The sequence below is a fragment of the Solanum tuberosum genome, unplaced genomic scaffold (assembly GCF_000226075.1).
Source record: "Solanum tuberosum cultivar DM 1-3 516 R44 unplaced genomic scaffold, SolTub_3.0 scf00039, whole genome shotgun sequence".
Taxonomy (NCBI): Eukaryota; Viridiplantae; Streptophyta; class Magnoliopsida; order Solanales; family Solanaceae; genus Solanum; species Solanum tuberosum.
Window position 1 is genome coordinate 2,440,148 of NW_006238968.1, and position 15,870 is coordinate 2,456,017.

Genomic DNA, 15,870 nt, shown 5'->3' on the forward strand with positions numbered 1-15,870 from the left:
CAAGTATAATATATAATATTCAAGATTGGGACTTTTTCCAATCTTAAATATTATATATTATACTTGGCCCTAAACTCTCTTTTATAATATAGTAGAATATATATATATAATAGGAGAAGAAAAGGTGACCACAATTTTTTAGAATTTTTAATTTTAAATAATAAATAATTATTTAAATAAATATTGACACATGTCAATAGTTACAATTATACCCATTTATTTAATTCTACGTTAAATAAGCAAAAAAATTAATATTAAATTTTAAATAATCAATAATCACTAATTATTAATTAAATAAATATAGACACATATCAATACTTAGATTTAGAACCATTTAATTCAAAGGTAACTAAATAGTTTTAAATAATCAATAATAAATTATTATTTAACTATGACATCATCTATCTACAAATGCATAATTTTAAATACAAAATTTTAAATGTTAAATGAATATATACACAGGGATATATAGATAGACGATGAGTATATTTTTTTACGTAAGGAGTCTAACTACATCAGTATTTTGTATTTAAAATTTATATCAAACAATAAATATATTTTTACAGATAAATACAAAAAAGACAGTTTTATAACTCCTCAATATAATTTCTCAATAATCATCCACTAAACAAGAAAACTTAAACTACATATAGACATCTATTAGTAATAACTTTACATAACTTTAAATATTTTATTTAAAAAAAAAAAAAAAAAAAACATCAACTACAAATAGTTATCCCTAAAATTCCTCACCCACTTACTTAACTTCCTACCCGAAAAAATTCAACCGTATTAATTCGGTAAATTTGAATCCGACAGTCTTTTCTTTAGTTTTTTCAGAGAAAAAAATGCATCACAATAAAGAAAATTTAAAGCAATAATAATCCTTACCACTCATCGAAAGGTAAATTTTTTTTTGTATATTTCCTCTCTTTTTCTTTGGTTTTATGTGGTCTACATTATCAATAATTATACTTTATTTTAGAAGTTCTAGATGTTGAAGATGATCCGTTGATGAAGTTAGGATCAAGCCATTTATGTGATGAATATATGTAGTTGAAGAAGGAGAAACACTTTTAAAACTCTATCCGATAACTATGTCAAGCATGTAATATATTTTAATTTTTTTCATCTTATGTTTTGTTTCAAAATCAAACTATGTTGGATGTATTTATTAGGGATAAGGGTCTGAAAAATATCCCAACTTTGGTTGGATTTGTTGTTGCGATACTAAACTTTCATGAGGACCTATTACCTCCCTAGACTATTTAATACCGTATTTTAAACATATATATTTGCCCACGTGGACATAAAAAATAATACAAAATAGTAATGTGTCCACGTGGACACATATATACCTTTAAAATACACTATTAAATAGTTCAGGGGTAAAAAATACGGTATTAAATAGTCTAGGGAGGTAATAGGTCCTTATGAAAGTTTAGTATCGCAACAGCAAATCCGACCAAAGTTGGGATATTTTTCAAACCCTTATCCCTATTTATTACATATAATTTATGGTTCTTTGTTTATTGCATATTTCATATTTACAATTTGAAGAAAATTATTAACTTAATTAAAACTACAAACTCATGATTATAGAATTCTATTCTAAATAAACTATTACTATTTCACAAATTTATCTTTTCAGATGTTATAAATATATTTAATTACATTTAATCTACATATAAATGAAGATAATAGTACTATCTCTCTATATTATGTAATATAAATGAAAGTTGACCTATATCTGTTTGCAATTCATTTATTTATCCTTACTAACATTTATTTAAAAATTGTTTTTTTTTTTCAATTTAACAAATAAATAAAAGAGAATTAAAGAAAGAAACAAAGAAAAGGAGATAAACGGAAAAAAAAGAAGGAAGAAAATAAATGTAGGTAAATGTCACGACCCAAACCGAGTAATGAGTGGCACCCACACTTAGCCTCCTAGGTAGGCGAACCAATGAATTCAACCCCAACTTATATTTATCATTCAACTTACAAAATACTAACCATAATGTGGAAGCTTAAATCTTATTAGTGTAGGAAACACAAATCCATTAAAGTTTACTATATGTCATTCCCAAAACCTGAAAGTCATCACATCAAGGACATCTAATCTTTAAAGACACCAAAATAAATGAATAAAATAGTTTATGTCCGAAAACTAAGGATATCATGCCATGACCAAGAGAATCCAACACGAGCTTGAATGAATAGCTCAACCTGGAACCTGATATGCTGGAGACTGGCTAGAACTGATGGAAAGTCGAAGTCGTTGGTACACTCGTTGCACTCCACAAACGAAAAACACAAGTAGGGCTCAGTACAGGGCAATATGTACTGAGCAGATATCATCGGCCGACTCAAAATAGTAACTAATATACATAAAGTAATAGTATAAAATCAACTATAGCACTTAACAGGTGATAAACAACAAACAACATAAACAAGTGACAAACGAAGCAAGCACGTAATCAATCACAATATCAAGCACACTCACGAGGACTCATGCCTCCACACCACGCTCGTTTGGAAAATGGGTTCTTTGAGATTAAGTACATTCAGTTAATTCAATATGTTTTCCTCTTTAATGCTACCGTGTCGGAACGTGACACCCCGATCCAATAATACCGTGTTGGAACATGACACCCTGATCCAATAATACCGTGTCGGAACGTGACACCCCGATCAAATAATATCGTGTCGGAACATGACACCCCGATCCAATAATACCATGTCGGAACGTGGCACCCAATCCAATAATATTATTAATTTATCATTTATTATCACCACCTTTCACTTCATTAACAATAGTTCATCAAGCCTTCTTTATTCAAGGCATCACTTCGATAGAGAGGGTTTCAGATTATAAATTTCACGGTCTCAGGATTTCAGACCAATCACAAACCACACAACCACACAATCAAGTACATAGAGAACTTCACAATATCACTCAATGCATATCAATCACGATTAAGAGTCTATCTATCAAATAGATTAAATTATAACCTACCTCCACCGGAGAACCGAAGTCAAGCAAGCTACCTCTCCAATGCCTTTTCTTTCCTCAATGCTTCCGAACCTTTCCAATCTATCAATTATATATGCATAATTTGTAAGTTAACGAGTCTATAAACACTCATATTGTTCTATGTCTAGCCTAGACCCAAAAACTCCCCTAATTCTATAATCAATTTCCTAAAGTTCAAACTTGAGGATAAGTCTTAATTCCTCCGATTAGCATAATTTTAATCCCGAACTTTCCAATCACGTGAAAGCAAAAGTAATGCAACTTAACTTTATCAATTTATGTATACATATATGCTCGTAATCCTCAATTTCAGTGTCACCTATTATTTAATGATAATCTCTCTTCCATTAATTAATAACATTTTTTACACATCATATCCCTTTCTATTGGCCCTGGCAGTTCAATTATATACTACCTTATCTACCGATCATCTCTAAATGCCTTTTATCTTTCTCCGTTAGCACCTAACAGTGACAATTCAATTATGTATACATTTCTCCTGATCTTTTATGAAATAAAAAGTTCTAACACTCAAAACGATCACACGGGTCGTTACAGTAAAAGGTAAAATAGAAAGGATAAGGATAAGAATAACAAACTGATCTTCTTTTATTCATTATTGTTAACTATAATTTATTTTTTGAATTGATCTTCTTCATTTATTATATTTCTCTCAACTCAAATATATATAGATTATAAGAAAAAGAAAATGCATTGTATTTAAGAAAATTCAAGGTAAAATAGAATAACAAACTAATTCATATTACATGACTTGAAGTATTAAAAGAGTAGAGTGATTCTAACTCATGTGTTGTTTTGATATTGTTTGTAATTAATGACTTGCAGTAAAATCTAATAATCTATAGGTGGACTTCTTAGAATAGGGGAGTATCAATCATATTCAAAATACACAATAGAAAAGAAAATTATTGACGAAGAAAATGGTTTGAGTCAAGTTTTACATTTTTATAAGATTCTCTAAATAAAATTGTAGTTGTGATATTAAATAGATACCCATTCACAGTACTTCTTTTGATAAAGTAGAGTTAATGAGTAGTATTATAAAAATTAACTATAAATTGTAAAACATATACTTTATTAGATTAGTTTGTATTATATGTAAAGTGAGATTAGTTTGTATTATATTAACTTATGTTGTACTTAAGTGGATTTTATCATAATTGAATATTACATTTAAAAAGTTCTACGCGTATTTTCATCTATTATATACATTGTTATTTTATGCGTATTAAATAATGCTAAAATAATTATTAACAAATTTAAATAATGAAAGAATTTAATCAATAGAATGAAAGAGCATAAATAAATAAAATTTTAAATCAAAGAAAAATGTTGAAGAGCATCACATGAAGCAACTAAAAAAACCTCCAAAAACAAGCAAAAATTTTACCGACATGAAATCTATTGTCATTAATGGGATCATACTATGCTATACATATTTATATATTTCAACATAAATATAACATAGTTATTTTTTTAAAATATTATCCGCACATCATGCGGGCACATATACTAGTTGATGATTAATCAAATAATTAATATTTGAAAATGTATAATCTTAATTTTGAAATCTTTTAAAGTGAATCACTACGATATTGGTGATTTAGACTATTTTTATAGTTTAAAATAATATAAATAGGTAAATATTATACGAATAATAGAATGATTCTCTAATTGGGATACTCAATCTGATGAACTCTTAATTCATTTTTTAAAAATATTTTTACTATTTCTAAAATAAGTTTAATAATCTATATAATATTTGACTCAATTTAAATAATATTCTAAAAAATATAAAATTAATAAAAACATAACTAAAATTTAAACACTTGTAATATTGTGTGACGTAGAATAATCTATATAAGCCTACTAATTTTTATGAAACACAAATTGTCACATTATCAACTAACAAAATTGATCATTAAAATGTAAGGGCTAGGGGTAACGCTAGTGTCCAAAAATAAATTGTTCAGCTACCTAAATATACTAGATATAGGACCCCGTGCCAGCACGGGGCCCAATATATATATATATAATATTTTTTTTTTTTTTTTTTTTTTTATTTTTTGTATTTAAATACTCCATATTATCTATTACAATAATTAACAATTATTTGACACTTTAAATTCTATCAATGCCATATAAATTAGGATAAAAAACCTAACATATAATATTTAAATATATTTAAAAATAATATAAGTAATACTATACATTACAATAATTAACAGCTTAATTATTTAAAACTTATATAAAAAATTTAATTGACTCTCTAAATTCTATTGGTACCACATAAAATGGATTATATGATAAACATATATTGTTTGAAATTGACGAAAAAGAAACTATAAATTACAATAATTAACAAAATAAATCTCTCGACTCCAACAAATCTATCAATTAATGCCACATAAATTGGGACATGGCAAATAACATATATTATTAAAAAATTAGGTTCAAAATGTACTATAAAATACAATAATTAACAACTTAATATATTAAAGAGACATATAAAAAATGGTTAATATTTGAAATTCTGCATGTGCCACATAAATTAGAACAAATAGAGTAATAAATATTACTTTCAAAATTATGTTAAAAAAAAGTACTACAAATCACAATAGCTAACAATTTAAAATATTTTTAAAATCATATAAAAATTTCAATAACTTCTCAAATTCCATAATATAACACTTAAATACTACATATTATATATTAATTACTATACTATAAATGACTTAAATACTCCATATTATCTATTACAATAATTAACAATTATTTGACACTTTAAATTCTATCAATGCCATATAAATTAGGATAAAAAACCTAACATATAATATTTAAATATATTTAAAAATAATATAAGTAATACTATACATTACAATAATTAACAGCTTAATTATTTAAAACTTATATAAAAAATTTAATTGACTCTCTAAATTCTATTGGTACCACATAAAATGGATTATATGATAAACATATATTGTTTGAAATTGACGAAAAAGAAACTATAAATTACAATAATTAACAAAATAAATCTCTCGACTCCAACAAATCTATCAATTAATGCCACATAAATTGGGACATGGCAAATAACATATATTATTAAAAAATTAGGTTCAAAATGTACTATAAAATACAATAATTAACAACTTAATATATTAAAGAGACATATAAAAAATGGTTAATATTTGAAATTCTGCGTGTGCCACATAAATTAGAACAAACAGAGTAATAAATATTTTTTTCAAAATTATGTTAAAAAAAAGTACTACAAATCACAATAGCTAACAATTTAAAATATTTTTAAAATCATATAAAAATTTCAATAACTTCTCAAATTCCATAATATAACACTTAAATACTACATATTATATATTAATTACTATACTATAAATGACTTAAATACTCCATATTATCTATTACAATAATTAACAATTATTTGACACTTTAAATTCTATCAATGCCATATAAATTAGGATAAAAAACCTAACATATAATATTTAAATATATTTAAAAATAATATAAGTAATACTATACATTACAATAATTAACAGCTTAATTATTTAAAACTTATATAAAAAATTTAATTGACTCTCTAAATTCTATTGGTACCACATAAAATGGATTATATGATAAACATATATTGTTTGAAATTGACGAAAAAGAAACTATAAATTACAATAATTAACAAAATAAATCTCTCGACTCCAACAAATCTATCAATTAATGCCACATAAATTGGGACATGGCAAATAACATATATTATTAAAAAATTAGGTTCAAAATGTACTATAAAATACAATAATTAACAACTTAATATATTAAAGAGACATATAAAAAATGGTTAATATTTGAAATTCTGCATGTGCCACATAAATTAGAACAAATAGAGTAATAAATATTACTTTCAAAATTATGTTAAAAAAAAGTACTACAAATCACAATAGCTAACAATTTAAAATATTTTTAAAATCATATAAAAATTTCAATAACTTCTCAAATTCCATAATATAACACTTAAATACTACATATTATATATTAATTATACTATACTATAAATGACTTAAATACTCCATATTATCTATTACAATAATTAACAATTATTTGACACTTTAAATTCTATCAATGCCATATAAATTAGGATAAAAAACCTAACATATAATATTTAAATATATTTAAAAATAATATAAGTAATACTATACATTACAATAATTAACAGCTTAATTATTTAAAACTTATATAAAAAATTTAATTGACTCTCTAAATTCTATTGGTACCACATAAAATGGATTATATGATAAACATATATTGTTTGAAATTGACGAAAAAGAAACTATAAATTACAATAATTAACAAAATAAATCTCTCGACTCCAACAAATCTATCAATTAATGCCACATAAATTGGGACATGGCAAATAACATATATTATTAAAAAATTAGGTTCAAAATGTACTATAAAATACAATAATTAACAACTTAATATATTAAAGAGACATATAAAAAATGGTTAATATTTGAAATTCTGCGTGTGCCACATAAATTAGAACAAACAGAGTAATAAATATTTTTTTCAAAATTATGTTAAAAAAAAGTACTACAAATCACAATAGCTAACAATTTAAAATATTTTTAAAATCATATAAAAATTTCAATAACTTCTCAAATTCCATAATATAACACTTAAATACTACATATTATATATTAATTATACTATACTATAAATGACTTAAATACTCCATATTATCTATTACAATAATTAACAATTATTTGACACTTTAAATTCTATCAATGCCATATAAATTAGGATAAAAAACCTAACATATAATATTTAAATATATTTAAAAATAATATAAGTAATACTATACATTACAATAATTAACAGCTTAATTATTTAAAACTTATATAAAAAATTTAATTGACTCTCTAAATTCTATTGGTACCACATAAAATGGATTATATGATAAACATATATTGTTTGAAATTGACGAAAAAGAAACTATAAATTACAATAATTAACAAAATAAATCTCTCGACTCCAACAAATCTATCAATTAATGCCACATAAATTGGGACATGGCAAATAACATATATTATTAAAAAAATATTTAAATAATTAAGCTGTTAATTATTGTAATGTATAGTATTACTTATATTATTTTTAAATATATTTAAATATTATATGTTAGGTTTTTTATCCTAATTTATATGGCATTGATAGAATTTAAAGTGTCAAATAATTGTTAATTATTGTAATAGATAATATGGAGTATTTAAGTCATTTATAGTATAGTATAATTAATATATAATATGTAGTATTTAAGTGTTATATTATGGAATTTGAGAAGTTATTGAAATTTTTATATGATTTTAAAAATATTTTAAATTGTTAGCTATTGTGATTTGTAGTACTTTTTTTTAACATAATTTTGAAAGTAATATTTATTACTCTATTTGTTCTAATTTATGTGGCACATGCAGAATTTCAAATATTAACCATTTTTTATATGTCTCTTTAATATATTAAGTTGTTAATTATTGTATTTTATAGTACATTTTGAACCTAATTTTTTAATAATATATGTTATTTGCCATGTCCCAATTTATGTGGCATTAATTGATAGATTTGTTGGAGTCGAGAGATTTATTTTGTTAATTATTGTAATTTATAGTTTCTTTTTCGTCAATTTCAAACAATATATGTTTATCATATAATCCATTTTATGTGGTACCAATAGAATTTAGAGAGTTAATTAAATTTTTTATATAAGTTTTAAATAATTAAGCTGTTAATTATTGTAATGTATAGTATTACTTATATTATTTTTAAATATATTTAAATATTATATGTTAGGTTTTTTATCCTAATTTATATGGCATTGATAGAATTTAAAGTGTCAAATAATTGTTAATTATTGTAATAGATAATATGGAGTATTTAAGTCATTTATAGTATAGTATAATTAATATATAATATGTAGTATTTAAGTGTTATATTATGGAATTTGAGAAGTTATTGAAATTTTTATATGATTTTAAAAATATTTTAAATTGTTAGCTATTGTGATTTGTAGTACTTTTTTTTTTATATAATTTTGAAAATAATATTTATTACTCTGTTTGTTCTAATTTATGTGGCAGATGCATAATTTCAAATATTAACCCTTTTTTATATGTCTCTTTAATATATTAAGTTGTTAATTATTGTATTTTATAGTACATTTTGAACCTAATTTTTTAATAATATATGTTATTTGCCATGTCCCAATTTATGTGGCATTAATTGATAGATTTGTTGGAGTCGAGAGATTTATTTTGTTAATTATTGTAATTTATAGTTTCTTTTTCGTCAATTTCAAACAATATATGTTTATCATATAATCCATTTTATGTGGTACCAATAGAATTTAGAGAGTTAATTAAATTTTTTATATAAGTTTTAAATAATTAAGCTGTTAATTATTGTAATGTATAGTATTACTTATATTATTTTTAAATATATTTAAATATTATATGTTAGGTTTTTTATCCTAATTTATATGGCATTGATAGAATTTAAAGTGTCAAATAATTGTTAATTATTGTAATAGATAATATGGAGTATTTAAGTCATTTATAGTATAGTAATTAATATATAATATGTAGTATTTAAGTGTTATATTATGGAATTTGAGAAGTTATTGAAATTTTTATATGATTTTAAAAATATTTTAAATTGTTAGCTATTGTGATTTGTAGTACTTTTTTTTTTATATAATTTTGAAAATAATATTTATTACTCTGTTTGTTCTAATTTATGTGGCAGATGCATAATTTCAAATATTAACCCTTTTTTATATGTCTCTTTAATATATTAAGTTGTTAATTATTGTATTTTATAGTACATTTTGAACCTAATTTTTTAATAATATATGTTATTTGCCATGTCCCAATTTATGTGGCATTAATTGATAGATTTGTTGGAGTCGAGAGATTTATTTTGTTAATTATTGTAATTTATAGTTTCTTTTTCGTCAATTTCAAACAATATATGTTTATCATATAATCCATTTTATGTGGTACCAATAGAATTTAGAGAGTTAATTAAATTTTTTATATAAGTTTTAAATAATTAAGCTGTTAATTATTGTAATGTATAGTATTACTTATATTATTTTTAAATATATTTAAATATTATATGTTAGGTTTTTTATCCTAATTTATATGGCATTGATAGAATTTAAAGTGTCAAATAATTGTTAATTATTGTAATAGATAATATGGAGTATTTAAGTCATTTATAGTATAGTAATTAATATATAATATGTAGTATTTAAGTGTTATATTATGGAATTTGAGAAGTTATTGAAATTTTTATATGATTTTAAAAATATTTTAAATTGTTAGCTATTGTGATTTGTAGTACTTTTTTTAACATAATTTTGAAAATAATATTTATTACTCTGTTTGTTCTAATTTATGTGGCAGATGCATAATTTCAAATATTAACCCTTTTTTATATGTCTCTTTAATATATTAAGTTGTTAATTATTGTATTTTATAGTACATTTTGAACCTAATTTTTTAATAATATATGTTATTTGCCATGTCCCAATTTATGTGGCATTAATTGATAGATTTGTTGGAGTCGAGAGATTTATTTTGTTAATTATTGTAATTTATAGTTTCTTTTTCGTCAATTTCAAACAATATATGTTTATCATATAATCCATTTTATGTGGTACCAATAGAATTTAGAGAGTTAATTAAATTTTTTATATAAGTTTTAAATAATTAAGCTGTTAATTATTGTAATGTATAGTATTACTTATATTATTTTTAAATATATTTAAATATTATATGTTAGGTTTTTTATCCTAATTTATATGGCATTGATAGAATTTAAAGTGTCAAATAATTGTTAATTATTGTAATAGATAATATGGAGTATTTAAGTCATTTATAGTATAGTAATTAATATATAATATGTAGTATTTAAGTGTTATATTATGGAATTTGAGAAGTTATTGAAATTTTTATATGATTTTAAAAATATTTTAAATTGTTAGCTATTGTGATTTGTAGTACTTTTTTTAACATAATTTTGAAAATAATATTTATTACTCTGTTTGTTCTAATTTATGTGGCAGATGCATAATTTCAAATATTAACCCTTTTTTATATGTCTCTTTAATATATTAAGTTGTTAATTATTGTATTTTATAGTACATTTTGAACCTAATTTTTTAATAATATATGTTATTTGCCATGTCCCAATTTATGTGGCATTAATTGATAGATTTGTTGGAGTCGAGAGATTTATTTTGTTAATTATTGTAATTTATAGTTTCTTTTTCGTCAATTTCAAACAATATATGTTTATCATATAATCCATTTTATGTGGTACCAATAGAATTTAGAGAGTTAATTAAATTTTTTATATAAGTTTTAAATAATTAAGCTGTTAATTATTGTAATGTATAGTATTACTTATATTATTTTTAAATATATTTAAATATTATATGTTAGGTTTTTTATCCTAATTTATATGGCATTGATAGAATTTAAAGTGTCAAATAATTGTTAATTATTGTAATAGATAATATGGAGTATTTAAGTCATTTATAGTATAGTAATTAATATATAATATGTAGTATTTAAGTGTTATATTATGGAATTTGAGAAGTTATTGAAATTTTTATATGATTTTAAAAATATTTTAAATTGTTAGCTATTGTGATTTGTAGTACTTTTTTTTAACATAATTTTGAAAGTAATATTTATTACTCTATTTGTTCTAATTTATGTGGCAGATGCATAATTTCAAATATTAACCCTTTTTTATATGTCTCTTTAATATATTAAGTTGTTAATTATTGTATTTTATAGTACATTTTGAACCTAATTTTTTAATAATATATGTTATTTGCCATGTCCCAATTTATGTGGCATTAATTGATAGATTTGTTGGAGTCGAGAGATTTATTTTGTTAATTATTGTAATTTATAATTTGTTTTTCGTCAATTTCGTCGACTATTTTTTTTATTAATTATTGTAATTTATTGTTTCTTTTTCGTCAATTTCAAACAATATATGTTTATCATATAATCCATTTTATGTGGTACCAATAGAATTTAGAGAGTCAATTAAATTTTTTATATAACTTTTAAATATTTAAGGTGTTACTTATTGTAATGTATAGTATTAGTTATATTATTTTTAAATATATTGAAATATTATATGTTACCTTTTTTATCTTAATTTATATGGCATTGATAGAATTTAAAGTGTCAAATAATTGTTAATTATTGTAATAGATAATATGGAGTATTTAAGTCATTTATAGTATAGTAATTAATATATAATATGTAGTATTTAAGTGTTATATTATGGAATTTGAGAAGTTATTGAAATTTTTATATGATTTTAAAAATATTTTAAATTGTTATCTATTGTGATTTGTAGTACTTTTTTTAACATAATTTTGAAAATAATATTTATTACTCTCTTTGTTCTAATTTATGTGGCAGATGCAGAATTTCAAATATTAACCCTTTTTTATATGTCTCTTTAATATATTAAGTTGTTAATTATTGTATTTTATTGTACATTTTGAACCTAATTTTTTGATAATATATGTTATTTGCCATGTCCCAATTTATGTGGCATTAATTGATAGATTTGTTGGAGTCGAGAGATTTATTTTGTTAATTATTGTAATTTATAATTTGTTTTTCGTCAATTTCGTCGACTATTTTTTTTATTAATTATTGTAATTTATTGTTTCTTTTTCGTCAATTTCAAACAATATATGTTGTTAATTGATAGATTTTTTGGAGTCGACTATTTTTTTTATTAATTATTGTAATTTATTGTTTCTTTTTCGTGAATTTCAAACAATATATGTTTATCATATAATCCATTTTATGTGGTACCAATAGAATTTAGAGAGTCAATTAAATTTTTTATATAACTTTTAAATATTTAAGGTGTTACTTATTGTAATGTATAGTATTAGTTATATTATTTTTAAATATATTTAAATATTATATGTTACCTTTTTTATCTTAATTTATATGGCATTGATAGAATTTAAAGTGTCAAATAATTGTTAATTATTGTAATATATAATATGGAGTATTTAAGTCATTTAGAGTATAGTAATTAATATATAATATGTAGTATTTAAGTGGAAGGTAGTGGGGCCCACATATAAATATATTGGATATTAGTAGTGATTCTTATTGGAACACATGTTGCCTTGTGGTGAAAACTTATTCCCTCTTCTTATATAGTAATATGTATTTCGTTAAATAACTATTAATATTGCTACACTCTTGTTTATGTTAGGCTTTTTCAACTAAAATAATAGTATTAAATATGAATTATTTAATAAAATAAGAATCGCCACTGATAATTGGATAATGGCGTTGCAAGTCATCCTTTTGAATTATTAATAAAAAGAAAATATATTTTTTTATTGATAAGCGAAAACAAATTAAAAGAGCAGTAAGAAATTGTGTTGATCAGAGAAAATTATGAAGCATCTCTGTCACTCTTAAGTTTAACAATTTGATTAGTTACTTATACGGTGTGATTAGTTAGTTATTAACAATTTGATTAGTTAGTCGTAACTAAGACGTCTAGTGGCGGTCTCGACCTCATACACCATCAAGATGCATAAATACTACATTGATTTATGTATCACATCTAAAAATTGAGTTTTTAGTTATAACAAAATTATCATTTTATTAAAAGTGTGGATCTCAATTTGAGTATCACATCTAAAAAGTGAGTTCGCTCGTTCCAGTTAAATCAAAGATAATCATTTTATAATAAATCAAAGATTATCATTTTATTAAAAGTATTTGAATTCCGAATGGTTTCCAAACACATGATATCTCTTAGGGCATTGATTTCAATACAATGAAAAAGAAAATAACGGAACAACGATGATTAATGACGGATCTATGACAACTTCGGGTGATTCACATGGTGAAATTGATTGTAGCGCTACTTTTCAATCTCAAATTCTATTTTCTTATCATAAATGAATGTGCTTACTATTTACTTCTCTGTTGAATATATATATTCTATTTTCTTTCTTATCATGAATGAATGAATATGCTTATAACTATTGTTTCTCTGCCGAAGATAAGAACATTAACATAAACTTAAAATTTATTTAAGACATTAACATAAACTTAAGAATTTATTTAAGTTCATTTCCTAGATCAAAAAACTTTAACGCAAGATGAAAAAGATTAAAGAACTTTAACACAAAATAAAAATGATTAAATTATAAGAGACAATATCAGGGATTTACGATCAAACTACATAAAGATAGAGAGGATCACCATTAGTGTATACTATTAATAGGAAAAGTCAAAATAAAGAACTACATGAATGTCTAAGCATATATACAAGAATGTATTATCAACAAAACTTCGTATCAATTGGTTAGTATGATCTTTTGTTTTTTTTAAGAAAAAAATAATGAGAGATAAGGAACCAATTCTGAGAGGACAGGGTAGCCAACCCATTTAAAATGAGTTAATTTGAATAAATAGCCATATAAATTACTCATTTAGTCATTTCTAATTTCTACTATAATATGAGTATTCATATTTATCCATATTAATTATTGGAAAACTCATATTTACCTGTTTAAAATATATAAATCAAGTTGAATATTTTATCTCATATTATTTAACACATTTTTATTCGACTCATATTTGTTTGGGCTATTAAAACAATTAAAAAAAGTTAATTTTTTTTTAAAAATAAAAATATTTGATTGGGCTCACTCATTTGTCACTCTACAAAGGAATAAATCCTAACAGGTATTTTCGTTCCATTTTCTGCAAATAAAAAAAAAAAAACTTATAGAGAAGCACTGTTGTTACTCCAATTATGAAAAAGAATCAGAAATCTAATTCTCAATCAAATTATTACCATTAGCAATAGACAAGAAGAAACTCAAAAGATTAGGGTTTTCAATGCCCAATCCATTGCAGGGAAGTGCATTGTAGAGCCGTATAATAACACAAAGCAGATGGATGTTTATCAGGTGAGTTTTAATTTCAATTGTTGTTGCTTGGATTTTCATAATTTTCCCCCAACTCGATGTTTGAATTGACTTATTTTAAGTGTTTTTAACCATTTTTGATGTGTTTACCTTTTAATAGACCACACGAATCGAATTCAAGAACGATATGACTATGGAGATCCTTAACAAGTTACCTGTCTTGTATCTTGTAGAGTATAAAAGGCGACGAAAGGATAGAAGTAATACATGAGAAAAGAACAAAAACAAAATAATAATAATAAAAAGAATGAAACAATAAATGGAAGAATAAAAAAAAATAAGAACAAAAGAGATACATTTTCAATTTGGGTCTATTGGGATAATTGTACATAATAACAAACTATTAATTCAAATTAAATGCTATAAATATACTTTGATTTAATTGTACCCTATAACAAACTGTATAAATTGCGTTTCTGTTTGTAATAAAGCGAAGAAAAAAAATTGTATATACACATGTAAATACATATATTTTCGTCCTATACACTTATAATTATACATTACAAATATTTATCTGCCCAGTTTTCTTTTGCCTTTCTCTCTTTCTCGTTTTATACATATACAGATTATACAATTGATCTTTTGTATACAACTGCTTTCTTTTGTAAATGTATAGCGAATTATACAACTGCTTTCTTTGTATATGTATAGCGAATTATACAACTGTTTTTTTGTATATGTATAACGAATTATACATATATATGTTTGCTATGGAGCGCAATTATGCAAATTTTGCTATAACATA